Below are 16,679 nucleotides of genomic sequence, written 5' to 3'. Positions count from 1 at the left end.
TCCACTACTGCAGAATCAGAAATCTTTGACCAAAACTGCGTCCCAACAGACCTAGAAATCATAACCAGTTCCTAGTTCTACGGCTTACGCTGAAATCGTGAGGGCATATAGACTACTGTAGAATCACAAATCATGCACGAAAACTGAGTCGCTGCCGACGTAGAAATCATCACTGGAACCCAGTTCTACGGCTGACGCTGCAATCTTCACGGCACATAGACTACTAAAGAATCAGAAATCATTGACGAAAATTAAGTCGCTGCTGACCCAGAAATCATAACTGGAACCTAGTTCTACGTCTTACACTGAAATCGTGAGGGCATATAGACTACCGCAGACTCACAAATCATTCATGAAAACTAAGTCGGTGGAGGCGCATAAATCATCACTGGAGCTTAGTTCTTCGGCCGACGCTGAAATCTTCAGCGCACATAGACTACTCCAAAATCAGAAATCATTTACGAAAACTGAGTCGTTGCAGATCCAGAAATCATCGCCGGAACCATTTCTACGGATTACGCTGAAATCTTCACGTCACATAGACTACTGCAGAATCAGAAATCATTAACGAAAACTGAGTCGCTGCAGACCCAGAAATAATCACTAGAAACCACTTCTACTGCTAACACTGAATCTTCACGACACATAAACTACTACAAAATTAGAAATCATTTACGAAAACTGAGTCGTTGCTGACCCATAAATCATAACACGAAACCAGTTCTCTAGTTGACCAAATTGATTCGTTGCAGACCCATAAATGATGAGCAGAAACAAGTTCTATAGCTGGCACTGAAATCTTCAGGGCACATCCACTACTGCAGAATCAGAAATCTTTGATGAAAACTGTGTCCCTGCATACCCAGATATCATAACCAGAACGTAGTTCTATGGCTTACGCTGAAATCGTGAAGGCACATAGACTACTGCAGACTCAAAAATCATTAATGAATACTAAGTCGGTGCAGACGCAGAAATCATCACTGGAACCCAGTTCTACGGTTGACGCTAAAATCTTCAGCTCACATAGAATACTGGAGAATCATAAATCATTGACGAAAACTGAGTCATTGCAGATCCAGAAATCATCACCGGAAACCAATTCTACGGGTGACGCTAAAATCTTGATTGCACATAGACTACTACAGAATTGAAATCATTGACGAAAACTGAGTCCCTGCACACCCATAAATCATCACCGGAACCCAGTTCTACGGCTGACGCTGAAATCGTGAGGGCACATTCACTACTGCAGACTCAAAAATCATTGACCAAAACTGAGTAGCTACAGACGCAGAAATCATCACAAGAATTAAAAGACATGTCATATATCGTTGGAAAGGTATGGAAGTCTAGTTTCCATCCCAATTGGAATCACCTCAAAATTTGATATGTACCTCTAGTTATGATAAAAAAAAAAAAGGTTGTGAAAGGTCAAACTGTCTGAATCTAGTCTTCTTCTCCCAATCCTTGTGTAATGGTCTTGGTTCCACCAACAAGCCCCTCTTGAACATGAATTAGATTAATCACGGCTTTCTCCTAATTATTTAATATCCTCTTGAAGTCCACCTTTGGTGTTGGGATCGCATCACATACGGATGGGAAAGGTAAATCTGATCCCAACCTACTTGTGATAGAGATATTAAATGCTTTAAGTGTTTAGGGGGGCACATTGCATCTCAGTGTCCAAATTGAAAAGTTATGCTTGCAAAATAAATAGGGAGACCTTGGTTATAAGGTGTGCGCTGAACATATAAATCAAAGAAGATGATGTAAAGCAGCAATGAAAAAACATATTTCACATTCAATGTCACATCCAAAACAAGGTATGTAGCATGATAATCGATGGAGGTAGTTGTGCTAATGTATCTAGTGATACTTTTGTGAAGAAATTGAAACTGAATTGCATTAAGCATCCTATGCCTTATAAATTGCAATGGTTCAATGAATGCGGTGAAGTGAAGGTTACGAAACAAGTGGCGTTTGTGTTTACTATTGGTAAGTATTCTGATGAGGTTATGTGTGATGTATTGCCAATGCATGCTAGTCACTTACTTTTGGGGCGTCCATGGAAATTCGATCAGAAGGTGATTCATGATGAGTTTAGAAATAGGTTCGCTATTGTAAAAGATGGTAAAACCATCACTCTCGTACCTCTTTCTCCAAAACAAGTGTATGATGATCAAATAAAATTAAAAAGGGAATGTGAGGATTAGAAGAGTGAAAATTCACATGAGGACAATAGTGAGAGAAGACCATTAAATTTGGCTAAATCTAAATAATTAATTAAACCGGTTGAGAGTTGAGGTAAAACCCGATGAGTGAAGAAAGTAAGGTTGTGTGATGATAATAGTGTGGAAAATTTAAAGAAACAACCTAATTTTTATGCAAAAAAGGCTCAAATCAGATCCGTGTTTTTCACTAACAAGCCGATGATCTTAATTGTGTATAAGGAGGCTTATTTTAACACTAACAATCTTGATCCTAATATTCCTAGTGTGGTTGTTTTTTTGTTGCAGAAGTTTAATGATGTATTCCTTGAAGACACCCCTAGCGGATTACCGCCATTACAAGGAATTAAACATCAAATCAACCTTGTACCTAGAGCTTTGGTTCCTAATCGTCCAGCCTATAGAAGCAATCCCGAGGAGACAAAGAAGCTTCAAACACAAGTAAATGAGATGATGATAAAGAAATACATTTGTGAGAGTATGAGCCCTAGTGTTGTACCAATGTTACTTGTGCCTAAAAAGGATAGAACATGGAGGATGTGTGTTGACTGTCGCATTGTCAACACCATAATGGTAAAGTATCAACATCTTATCTCTAGGCTTGATGACATATTGGATGAATTGTATGGAGCATGTTTTTCTCTAAAATTGACTTAAGAAGTAGGTACCATCATATTAGGATGAAAGAAGGTGATGAATGGAAAATAACATTTAAGATTAAACATGGTTTGTATAAATGGTTAGTCATGGCGTTTGGGCTTACAAATGTACCTAATACATGTGTAAGATTGATGAATCATGTTTTCCATGCATTCATTGGTAAATTTATGGTTGTGTACTTTGATGACATTCTAATTTATAGCAAGAACTTGAACAAGCATCTTGATCATTTACGTAGTGTACTTAGTGTATTATGTGATGAGAAACTTTATTCTAATGTCAGTAAGTGTACCTTTTAAATGAGAAAATTGTTTTCTTGGATATGTAGTAACTGCGAAGGGTATTAAGATGGATGGATGGAAGGTAAAGGTTATCTAGGATTGGGATTGGCCTACACCTAAGTTTGTGACTAAAGTAAGGAGTTTTCATAGACTTGATAGCTTTTATAAAATGTTTGTGAAGGTACTATTGTAGCATCTATAACTGAAATTGTAAAAAAGTCTGTTGGATTTAAATGGAATGATGAATAAGATAAAGGTTTTAATTTATTAAAGTAAGAACTTTGTTCGGCACCTGTTTTAGCTTTGCCAAACTTTACAAAAGCTTTTAAAGTTGAATGTGATGCTTCAGGTATAGATATAAGAGCTTTGTTAATGTAGGATTGAAGGCCCATTGCATTTTTTAGTGAGAAACTTAATAAGCCAGCCTTGAATTACTCTATATATGACAAGGAGCTTTATGTTTTGGTAAGAACTTTAGAGACGTGACAATATTACTTGTGACCCAAGAAGTTAATGATATATTCAGATCATGAATCATTGAAGCACTTGAAAGGGCAAAGTAAGTTGAATAGAAGACATGCCAAATAGGTTGAATTTATTGAAACATATCCGTATGTTCATGTATAAGCAAGGTAAAGAAAGCATTGTGGCTGATGCATTGTCGTGTAGGTATATTCTTTTGTCTACTTTAAATGCTAGATTTCTAGGATTTGAACACATAAAAGAATTGTACAAGGATGATAGTAATTTTGATAATGTGTACAATGCTTGTGAAATTTTGGCTTTCGGTAAGTTCTATAGACTTGATGGGTATTTGTTTAAAGAGAATCGTTTGTGTGTTCCATTAAGTTTTATGCGTGAATTGCTTGTATGTGAAGCACGTGTGGGCGGGTTGATGGGGGCATTTTAGTGTTGTTAAGACTTCAGATGTGTTGTATGAGCTTTTTTATTGGCCTAAAATGAAAAAAGATATGCAACGCATAAATGACAAATGCATAACTTGTAAGAAAGCAAAGTCTAGGACTCAACTACATGGCTTGTATACCTCTTTACCAACATGGGTAGACATTTCAATGGACTTCATCTTAGGTATGCCTATGTCAAAATATGATAGGGATTCAATCTTTATAGTTGTTGATAGGTTTTCAAAGATGGCACACTTTATTTCATGTCATAAAACTGATGATGCAACTAACATTGTTGATTTGTTCTTTAGGGAGATAGTACAACTTCATGAGGTCCTTAAGAGCATTATTTCTGATAGAGATGTTAAGTTCCTTAGGTATTTTTGGTAGGTGTTATGGGAGAAACTGGGTACTAAATTGTTGTTTTCAACTACTTGTCACCCTCAAATAGATAAGCAAACCAAAATAGTTAATAAGACCTTAACACAACTTCTACGTGCTGTCATTCAAAAGAACTTAAAGAATTGAGAAGATTATTTGTCATTCATAGAGTTTGCATATAATCATAGTGTACATTTTACTACTGAATTTTCACCATTTGAAATTGTATATGAATTTAACCTTTTAACTCCCATGGATTTGATTCCTTTGCCTATTGATGAAATAGTTAGTTTGGATGATAATCGTAAAGCTAAGGTGGTGAAGACACTTCATGGGAGTGTGCGGCAACAGATTGAAAAGAGGAATCGTGTGTACACAACTAAAGCAATAAAGGACATAAACATGTTGTCCTTTAGCCCGACGATTGGGTTTGGGTGCATTGCAAGGAGAGATTTTCAGCCTAAAGGAAATCCAAGCTACATCCACGAGGAGATAGGCCATTTCAGATCCTTGAGTGGATCAATGACAATGCTTATAAAGTTGATTTGCTAGGTGAGTATAGTGTTAGTACTCCCTTTAATGTTTTTGATCTTACTATGTTTGATGTAGGTGATGAATCGAGATCGAATCCTTTTGAAGAGAGAGGGGATGATGTCGATCAGCCCAACACTAATGCAATCATATTATTCGATAGTTTTACCCACATTTACCTGGTGTTTTTCCTATACACACACACACACACACACACACACACACACACACACACACACACACATAATGTCTTAATATTCTTTGTTTTATGGTTTGAAGGCACTTTTGGATGAAAGATTCAAAAAGAAGTACATTGAAGATAATTGACAAATTTAACCTCTAGTCGATATTTTGTGTAGAGCTTGAGCTCTATAGGTCAAAATGAAGTGATTCTAGTGGAATTAGAAAGATAATATCCATACCTTTCTATTCATATATGGCAAGAAAAATAAAAATAGAAAGAGCATGGAAATCGCAGCCTTCAAAGTCAAATCTTGCATTCTGTCGATGTTAACCTTCGACCATTCCAACTTGAATATCTCGAGCTTCAAAGTCCATTTGATGCAAACTCAAATTTGTTAGATTCCTGACTCGAAGACCTATCACCATACGAAATTTCAGCAGAAAAAAACCTTACATGAGAGAGATATGAGTTTTCTAAGATGACACATGAATTCTACTAGCAGACAAGTTTTGTGAAGAAACAAGTTCAAAGTACTTCTCAAAGCATCCAAACCGTCGTCCAAGTTTTTATTTCATAAATTTAGCTCCTCTAAGTCAAAAGTCAAAACTTGAAGATTTTATACAAGGCTATTTCTCCTTTTTTAGGAAAATAATTATTGAAATACTTAAATGTAAATTGTCTACTTATGAAAGGACTATTTTGTAGAAAAGGATTAGGGTTGCCTAGGATATAAAAAGACAGAGCGAAAGGAAAGGATAGGATCCAGCCAAAAGAGAAAAAATGCCCCTTTCCTCCACAAACCTGAAATCATGCATTCTTCTTTCTTTTTTATTAGTTGTTCAATAGACATGCAAGGCCAAACTCTTTTTCTTGGTTGCAAGGACACGGAAACCTTCAGATTTTAAGAACTATGAGATTTATTTTACCTTTTCTTTTCAGTTTATATGATGAATATGTATATTCTCCTATGCTTATTTTTCCTATGATTGCTTATTTTAATTTCTAGAGCGGACTCTAAGTTATTATTGTAGACAATCTATTGCTAAGTTTGATATCAAAACCGGAGTTGTGGTATATAAACTTACGAAGCAACTGAGTTTAATAATTGTGGCGGATGTACGTTATTAACCTTAGGGAGAACATTCGAACAAATCAAACATAGATTGCGGACAATCATGTTGTCAAGATTAAGCAACTGAGTTTTCTGTTTTCTTTTACTTTAGCCTAGATAACCTCCAACCCCCCCCCAATTGCATATCATATTGCATAAAAATTTGACTTGAACCTTCCTCGTGGGATCGACCCCTTGCTTGCTGTCTACTATCTTGTATCTTGTTTATTTAAGTTAGGATAATTAATTTATGTGACCGCGACATCGCAACAAATTTTGGCATCGTTGCTGGGGAAGTAATTTTAGTTGATTCTTATGTTGTGATAGTTTATTTTCTATGATTGTTATTTATTTTGTTTAAAAAAAACATAAAATAGTCTTGCGGTACTGTACAGTATAATACGGTTATTGTTCAAAATCAATTTTTTGGTGGAATTAGGTCCCAGCCTTTTGTTTGCTGAAAGGAAACGACATTATGAACAATACTAGGGCCCAAGCCATTAGCCCCACCCTATCGAGGCCCAATTCCGCCGTTTTCTAGGGTTTTTAGGCACTTTTAGTTTTCTAGCGTAGGATTTTCGTTCAATTTACATTGTTTTTAATCTCTTGTATGGCTGATTTCTTTTGAGTTTTCTTAACTATTTATGTCTATAACCCGTTCTACTAACCAGAGTCAAGTGCAGGTAGATCTCGAAATAAAAAACACTTTACGTAGGTTATGAAAGGATGCTCGCATCAACACCATGGTTGTTGCACGACAACAGACACTCAAGGAGCTCGCTACTCCTACCGTGGAGAATCAACCATTGTGCATAAACATCGACAACAATGTCAACTTCAAGCTCAAGTCTGGTTTTATACACTTGCTACCAACATTTAATGGACTTGTAGGATGAGATCTTCATACTCATCGCAAGAAGTTTCATATAGTTTGTGTTGGCATGAAACCAAATAGAGTTGACGAAGAACATGTTAAGTTGAAAGTTTTCCCTTTCTCTTTAAAAGGGGCAGCAAAGGCATGGCTTTTCTCTATTCTCCCAGGTTTCATTGGAACTTGGAATGACATGAAGAAGATTTTCCTTGAAAATTATTTCTCAACCTCTTGAGTTGCCAACATAAGGAAATAAATATGTGGGATTCAACAATCTCATGGGGAGACACTTTCTGAGTATTGGGAAAGATTTGAGCAATTGTGCATTCAATGCCCTCATCATCAGATACCCGATCAGCTGCTCATTCAATATTTCTATGAAGGACTGATGCCTACTGATCGCAGTATCATTGATGTGGCAAGTGGAGGGGCATTGGTAGATAAGACACCAGAGGTTGCACGTCAATGGATCTCAAATGTGGCAGCCAACTCAAAACAATTTGGCAGTCGTTGAGACTTCCAAAACAAACGAGTGAATAAGGTAAGTATTGTTAACCTTGAGAATAAAGTTAATGATCTTACTTCTCTTATGCGTTCTTTGGCTTGTGGAAATGTACAGCAGGTGAAAGTTTGTGGCATATGCTCCTTAAAAGGACATACTTCGAATATGTGCCCAACAATGCAAGAAGATTACATTGAACAAGCTAATGCAGGTGATGGAGCATTCAATGGACAACCTCAACGTAAGTATGATCCTTTTTCTAACACGTACAATCCTGGATGGAGAGATTATTCGAACTTATGCTATGGGTACCCGTCTCAATAAGGAAATCAAGGCCGATAGTTCCATCCCAATGGATTTCAGTCCCAACACAATTATCAAGCAAGACAACCTTCTGCATTTACAAACTCCAATGTTATGGGGCCATCGAGTGATGATCTTCGTGAGATGATGAAAACCTTGGTCTCTAATACAGTGACCTTGCGATAAAATGTCATGTCTTTTTAATAAGAAACAAGGTCAAGTATTCACAACTTGGAGAAGTAAATGGGGCAAGTAGCTTCAAGTGTAGCGAAATTGGAAGCACAAATGAATGGAAAATTGCCCTCCCAAATATTGAATCCAAAAGAGAATATTAGTGCGATCACGCTGGGAAGTGGGAAAGAATATAAAGAGAAAAGGTTGAAACAAATTGAGATGGAGGAAGATGAGGAGATAGAAACCGAACTGAGTATAAAGAAGAAATACCCTACTCCTCCACAGACTGAAACAACAACCAATACTCCAAAGGTAAGTCCTAATTCAATGAACTCCACTTTTCATAAAATTCCTCCCTTTCCTGTGAGTTCTTCTAGGTCAAAGAAAGAGGACAAAGAAAAAGAAATTTTAGAGGTCTTCAAGAAAGTGGAACTCAACATTCCTTTTATTGATGATATCAAGCAAATTCCAAAGTATGCCAAATTCTTGAAGGAGTTGTGTACTTTCAAAAGAGCTTTCAAGCTAAAAGGTTATGAAACGGTAAGTATGGGTGGAGTTGTATTTGCTGTTGTTCAAAAGAATCTGCCTTTCAAGCAAAAAGACCCAATTGTGTTTACTATCCTATGTGTTAGTGGTAATGCTAGTTTTAAAAGTATCTTATACGATTTAGGTGCATCCATTAGTGTTATGCCTAAACATGTTTATAATTTTCTTAATCTTGAGCCTTTAATTAAAACTAGCATTGTAATACAACTTGCGGATCGTAGTTTTGTTTATCCACTTGGTGTAATAGAAGATGTCTTAGTCAAGATTGATAGTTTGGTTATTCCATGCAACTTTAATATTCTTGATATGGAACGTGATTCATCAAATAACACTCATATATTGTTTAGGAGATCATTCTTGAAAACTGTCAATATGAAAATTGATTGTGGTAAGGATACTTTATCCATGGAAGTAGGAGATGAAAAGATTGAATTTAATTTGTATGATGCAATGAAATATCCTTATAGCAATGTTTATTTTATCACATGTTATGACCAAGTTAATAAGTGTGTGCAACAAGTTTTTGATTTTGACTGTGAGGACAGATTAAGTGTGTCGTTGAGCTATGACTATAATTTTACTGAGATAGAAGATATGAAGAGGCACACATATGTGTTCCCTAGAACATGCACGAATCAACATTGGCTTTGCAAGCTTTGCAAACCATTCCTCATGGTAATGTCTTTATTGATATAGTACTTTCACATAAAAAGCTTTTGTCATCTATTTTACAAGCCCCCGAGTTAGAATTAAAAATTTTGCCTGATAATCTGAAGTAGGGGTGATCATTTTCAGTTCGGTTCGGTTTTTATCAAAAAAAAGTAACCAAACCGATTTTTTCTTAAAAAAAATATCGAAATCGAATTTTTCTTTAAAAAAATCAAAACCGAACCAAAACCGGTTCAAACCGACCGGTTTCAGTTCGGTTAGGTTCGTTTCGGTTTTTTAGGACAAAAACCGGTTCAAACCGCTTTGGCTCGGTTTTTCCGGTTTGGCTCAGTTTTCTCGGTTTTGGCTTGGTTTTTTTTCTGGTTTTTTTCGGTTTGGGTTCGGTTCGGTTCGATTTTTTTGGTTTTTTGCTTATAAAACCGAAACCAAACCAAACCGGCCGGTTTTTTCAAAATTTTAATCGGTTTTTTTTACGGTTCGGTTATTTCGGTTTTTTTTTCCTGTTTTCTCGGTTTCATCGGTTTTTCGGTTTTTTTGCTCACCCCTAATCTGAAGTATGTATTCATTGGAGACAACAATACACTTCTTGTTATCATAGCAAAAGGTTTGACAAGTACGCAAGAGGAAACACTTGTGAAGTTGTGCGATCATAAAACGACCATTGGATGGACTTTAGCCAACATCAAGGGCATTAGTCCCTCAATGTGTATATGCATCACATACTATTGGAGGACAATGCAAAACCAATAAGGGAAATGCAAAGGAGGTTGAACCCGCCTATGATGAAGGTAGTGAAAGCTGAGATTTTGAAATTATTAGATGCAGGAGTCATTTACCCCATCATAGACAATAAATGGGTGGCGCCTATCCATGTGGTGCCTAAAAAGACCGGAATCATGTTGGTAAAGAACAAAAATGATGAACTCATCCCTACTCGCATCTCGAGTGGATGAAGAATGTGTGTTGATTATAGGAAGCTTAATCTTTCTACACGCAAAGATCATTTCCTTTTACCATTCATGGATCAAATGCTTGAACGCCTGGCAGGTAAGTCTTTTTATTGTTTTCTTGATGGATATAGTGGATATAATCAAATCATTATTAATCCTGAGGATCAAGAAAAGACTACATTTACATGTTTATTTGGTACATATGCTTATAGGAAAATGCCATTTGGTCTTTGTAATGCACCCACAACTTTTCAAGATGCATGATGAGTATTTTTTCTGACTATGTTGAAAGAATAATTGAGATTTTCATGGATGATTTCACAGTGTATGGTGATTCTTTTTATAAGTGTTTGGAAAGTTTATCTTTAGTCTTGAAAATATGCATTGAAACTAATCTTGTCTTGAACTATGAAAAGTGTTATTTTATGGTAGAACAATGAATAGTTCTTGGGCATGTTGTGTCTTCACGTGGATTAGAGGTTGATGAAGCTAAAATAGATGTTATTTCATCATTGTCTTACCCCTCATGCGTAAGGGAAGTTTGTTCTTTTCTTAGCCATGCAAGTTTCTATCGATGCTTTATCAAAGATTTCTCGAAGATTACAACACCTTTGTGCAAATTATTAGCCAAATAAGTGGATTTTATGTTTGATCAAGCATGTAAAGATGCCTATAATGAGCTTAAGAGGTGTGTCACATCTGCCCCTATCATCCAACCACCAAATTGGGATGAACCTTTTGAGATAATGTGTGATGCGAGTGATTATGCAGTAGGGGTTGTACTTGGTCAAAGAATAGGAAAGAATTTGCATGTTATCGCATATGCCTCTCGCATGTCGGATGAAGCACCATGCAATTACCATACAGCTGAAAAGGAACTATTTGCAGTGGTGTTTGCTCTTGAAAAATTCAAGTCGTATTTACTTTGTATAAAAGTTGTTTTTACTGACCATGCAGCTTTGAGGTATCTTTTAAAGAAAAAAGAGTCCAAACCGAGATTGATTAGGTGGATCCTACTTTTACAAGAATTTGATCTTCAGATCAAAGACAAAAAAGGTGTCGAAAACCATATAGCTGATCACTTGGGCCGACTGAGGACCAAGAATATACAAACCGAAACAATAAGAGAAACATTCCCCGACGAGCAGTTGTATGTGTTACATTCCTCTGCAAGACCATGGTATGCTAATTTGGTGAACTATTTAGTCACCAAAGAATTCCCCCAAGTTTGTCTAAATCCCAAAAAGACAAGTTACGAGCTGATGCTAAATATTATTTTTGGGACACTTCTTATTTGTGAAAATTTTATGCGGGTCAAGTAGTTAGGAGACGTGTACCACAAGATGAATTTCATTCCATTCACTTTTTGTCGTTCTCATTCTTGAGGTAGGCATTTTCGAGCAAAAAGAATGGCTCATAAGGTACTTGAAAATGGTCTCTATTGGCTTTCTATTTTTAAGGATACATATCACTTTTGCAAATCATGTGAAAAATACTAAAGAACATGTAATATCATTCATAAAAATCAAATGCATTTAACGAATATTCTTGTAAGTGAAATTTTTTATGTTTGGGGTATTGATTTTATGGGTCCATTTCCTTCGTCTTTGGTAATCTTTACATCCTTATTGTTGTTTATTATGTGTCTAAATGGATTAAGGCGAAGGCCACACAAACTAATGATGTTAAGGTTGTTTTAGATTTTGTCATGACTTACATATTTGACAGGTTTGGAATCCCCAAAGCTATCATTAGCGATCGTGACACTCATTTTTGCATCGTTCAATGGAAGCATTATTACGCAAATACCATGTGACTCATTGGACATCCACAGCCTACCATCCTCAAACGAATGGCCAAGCTGAAATTTCAAATCAAGAAATCAAGTCCATTTTGTAGAAAACAGTGCAACCTAACCGGCGAGATTGAAGTCTACGACTTGATGATGCACTCTGGGCTTATCGGACTGCTTATAAATCACCTATAGGATTGTCACCTTATAGGATGATTTATGGAAAAGTATGTCATCTACCAGTGGAGCTTGAACACAAAGCTTTTTGGGCCATTAAACAATGTAACTTGGATTATGATTCTGGTGGGATTGCAAGAAAGTTGCAATTGCAAGAGTTGGAAGAGATACGAAATGATGCTTATGAGAATGCAAGGATTTACTAAGAAAATACCAAAAGTCTTCATGACCAAATGATTACAAGAAAGGAGTTTCATGTTGGAGACAAAGTCCTTCTTTATCATTCACGTTTGAAACTTTTCCCTGGAAAGTTGCGCTCTCGTTAGATTGGACTCTTTATTGTTTCTAATATTTTTTCTTATGGTGCAGTTGAAATTATAAGTTTAGAAACAAACAAAGTGCTCAAGGTCAATGGACATCATTTGAAAACTTTCTACGAAGGTTGGATGGCAGAACTCATTGCTTCCATAGAGCTAAACCAATATATGACTAATGAGCATGCAACATGTCGAGCCAATGACATAAAAAGAAAGCGCTTACTGGGAGGCAACCCAGCACAAAAAGAAAAAGAAAATCAGATTTGCTTTCTTTTCCCCTTATCTTTTATTTTTTGCATTTTACTTTGTTTTTGGCATTCTCTTATATTCATTTATTTTATTTCAACATTAAGGACAATGTTGTGTTTAAAGTGTGGGGTATTGAGATAATTTTGGTTTTCTTTGTTGTTTTTTTTTAAAGTTTTATCTTTTGAACTCCCATTGATTTTTTAGAATATGAGTATTATGTATGAGAATTAGTTGAGATAGTGAAGATATAAATCGAATGAATGAGTGTGCATGTAAGTTTTAACATTTAATTGGTTTAGGGATTGACTTTGAAAATATATCATGTTGACTTTATAGTGTTATATCAATGTAAGCTTTTTAGCCTTCAATAGTATATTCCTTGATTGTGCATTCTTTTAATAATATGTATCTCTAGAACTTGCTTCATATCTTGTTGAGATTACATTCGCATTACATATGTACATGAAGATGATAAAGACATTAGGAATTTTAACCACTTAAGCCAAAAAATCAACCTAAAGCATATTATCCTTAGTGAGCCTATTTTGAACTTGTTTATCTTTTCTTTGCTTTACCCATGTGTAAACCTAAAAATTTTATACGTTTTCCTTTTTCCTGGCCAAGGATTAGTAAAGCATATACTTGTTGATATCTCATGGGTTATGGTTGGAAATTATGTGGAAAAAAAAAAGTAATGCTTGATGAAAAGATGGGCAAAGTTGCCAAAGGTGAAAGAAAAAGAGAGAGAGAGAGAAAAATGAAAAAAGAAAAGAAAAGAAAAGTGTTTCATTGTGTTCGTAGTTCTTAAATTTTTATGTTGATGGAGCTTGAAATCAAAAGAAGTTAAGTAATGGTGCTTAAAGATGAAAAATTTGCGTGCTTTGATGGGATATTTTGTTTGAAAGATCAATTTTTTTAGAATGCTCTACCTCCTTTGGTTTTAGCCTTTTCTTTTACTTTCTTTTACCTTACCTTAACCTTAGCCCCATTACAATAAAAAAGTAAGACATTTTGATTCATGCATTGTTTGTAATATGTTAGTAATAGAAATGAGATTGAAGAGCAAGGTTATGGTAGAACAAATTCATTGATCGAATTTAAAAAATTTAAACATATAAGCCCTAAACACTTGAGTGTTGGAGTGTATATCAATGAGAGGACCTATCACTTTGGCATGACATAGATTTCAGTTAAATCTCAACGATTAATTGAGTTTTGAAGTTTGCATGCAAATGAATTCATGAAAATCTATACTCTTTATCCTTCCTGATTGTACTTGTTTATAATGCATATATTCTTGGACATTAATGGGATATTAAGAGATTAGTTATAGTTATTTTATTTATTGAGTTTAAGTTTGATTTTATCTATCCTTTCTCGAGGACGCACAAGAGCTAAGTGTGGAGGTATTTGATGCAATCATATTATTCGATAGTTTTACCCACATTTACCTAGTGTTTTACCTATGTTTTTTATATAAAATATCTTGATATTCTTTTTTATGTTTTGAAGGCACTTTTGGATGAAAGATTCAAAAAGAAGTAAATTGAAGATAATTGGCAGATTTAACCTCTAGTCGATGTTTTGTGCAGAGCTTGAGCTCTAGAGGTCGAAATGAAGTGATTTCAGTGCCATTAGAAAGATAACATCCATACCTTTCTATTCCTATATGGCAAGAAAAATAAAAAAAAAGAAAGAGCATGGAAATCATAGCCTTCAAAGTCAAATCTCGTATTTTGCCGGTGTTGACCTTCGACCATTCCGACTTGAATATCTTGAGCTACAAAAGTCCATTTGATGCAAACTTTATTTTTTTGGATTCTTGACTCGAAGACCTATCACCATACCAAATGTTAGCAGAGCAAGGAGCTCATATGAGACAAATATGATTTTTATAAGATGACACATGAATTATGCCAATAAACAGGTTTTGTGAAGAAACAAGTCCAAAGTACTTCTCAAAGCATCCAAACTGTCGTGCAAGTATTTATTTCAGAAATTTAGCTCTTCTAAGTCAAAAGTCAAAGCTTGAAGATTTTATACAAGGCTATTTCTCCTTTTTTAGGAAAATAATTATTGAAATACTTAAATGTAAATTGTCTACTTATGAAAGGATTATTTTGTAGAAAAGGGATTAGGGTCTCCTAGGATATAAAAAGAAAGAGAGAAAGGAAAGGAGAGGAGTCAGCCAAGAGAGAAAAAACGTCCCTTTCCTCCACAAACCTGAAATCATGCATTCTTCCTTCTTTTTGATTAGTTGTTCAATAGACATGCAAAGCTAAACTCTTTTTCTTGGTTACATGGACACATAAACCTTCCGATTTCAAGAACTGTGAGATTTATTTTACCTTTTCTTATTAGTTTATATGATGAATATGTTTGTTCTCTTATGCTTATTTTTCCTATGATTGTTTATTTTAATTGCTAGAGCGGACTCTAAGTTATTATTGTAGACAATCTATTGCTAAGTTTGATATCAAAACCGAAGTTGTGGTATATGAACTTGAACTTGTGAAGCAACTGAGTTTAATAATTGTGGCAGATCTACATTATTAACTTTAGGGAGAATATTCGAACAAATCAAACATAGACTGCAGACAATCATGTTGTCAAGATTAATCAATTTATCTAGTTCTTAAAGCTGCCATTCAATAAAATTACTAGTGTGGACACTATGATTGTTTGATGGTTAGGGTTATACGATGGATCCGTTAATTAACTAATGTTAAAAAAGGATAAATATTCAGAATATAAAATTAATGCATCGTTTCAGTGATCGGTTCTGATTTCCGTAGGTGGATGTCTACTTGAAATCAAGGTTTGTTCTCTTGATAATTTTCTGATTTTATTTAATTTTGCTTGATAGTTTTCTGTTTTCTTTTGTTTTAGTTTAGATAACCTCCAAACCCTCCCAAATTGCATATCATATAGCATAAAAATCTGACTTGAATCTTCCTCGTGGGATTGACCCCTTGCTTGCTCTATACTATCTTGTATCTTGTTTATTTAAGCTAGGGTAATTAATTTGTGTGACTGCGACATCGCAACAAACACCAAGTTTAATCATACCAAAGACCCATTGGAGGTACCAAGTCGACCAATTACAAGAGCTAGAGAAAATAAGCTTGAAGAGGTATTGAATGGGCTTGTTCAGAACATATAGAGCACGATGGACCTAGAAGAGCTTGAGACGCCTAGGGGAGCATGAAGGACAACCTCGAACTCATCTAATTCAAGTCCAAGAAGAGCCCAATTTGTGTGGATCGAAGGGTTACTAGATCTGATTTCCTAAGTAAGGAAGGATTAATTAATGATTCTCCTAGTCTAGGAAGAAAACTAAATTGGCAGGTATAAAAGAGAGATATTTTCTTCATTAAGCGTCAATGCAAGAAAAGGAAATCAAGCACAACAAGGCAAGAAGACTTCAGAATTAATTCCACATTCAAATCAGATTTCCTAGTCTATTTAGGACTTCTTAAGAGTGGTAAATCTGATTTTAGCATATCTAGGATATTAATTTTTAATTTTTTATTTTTTATTATTTTTATTATTGTCTTCTTAGTTTTTGGTTTATTATTACTTATTTGAGTCAATTTTAAGTGGACCTCATATAAATCCACATAAAGAGGGTCCATTATGGTTTATTTCAGTCTAGAGTTGGTATAAATAAAGTCATAACCAGACGTGGGGGGGGGGGGCTACGAATTTTTCAGATTAATAAACATTATGGTGCAACTTTATTGTGGAAGCGGTGAGATATTCTCCTTTCCTCTCTAAATAACTAAAACAACTTATTGAAAAACAACTAATTTCGTAGTGTCATCCTTATACTTCTTGTTCGCGAA

The 16,679-nt window shown here is 35.2% G+C and overlaps 1 non-coding gene across 1 annotated transcript; it reads right to left on the bottom strand.

Moving 5' to 3' along the window:
* Positions 1 to 7,396: 7,396 nt before the first annotated feature.
* Positions 7,397 to 7,503, bottom strand: LOC112323921 (small nucleolar RNA R71). The gene has a single exon (XR_002977466.1). It is a non-coding gene; the product is annotated as a small nucleolar RNA R71 (small nucleolar RNA).
* Between the last annotated feature and the right edge of the window lie 9,176 nt (positions 7,504 to 16,679).

This window comes from Populus trichocarpa, chromosome 13 (assembly GCF_000002775.5).
Source record: "Populus trichocarpa isolate Nisqually-1 chromosome 13, P.trichocarpa_v4.1, whole genome shotgun sequence".
In the NCBI taxonomy this organism is placed as follows: Eukaryota; Viridiplantae; Streptophyta; class Magnoliopsida; order Malpighiales; family Salicaceae; genus Populus; species Populus trichocarpa.
The sequence above is the reverse complement of the archived record's forward strand: the minus strand, read 5'-3'. Positions and strand labels throughout refer to the sequence as shown.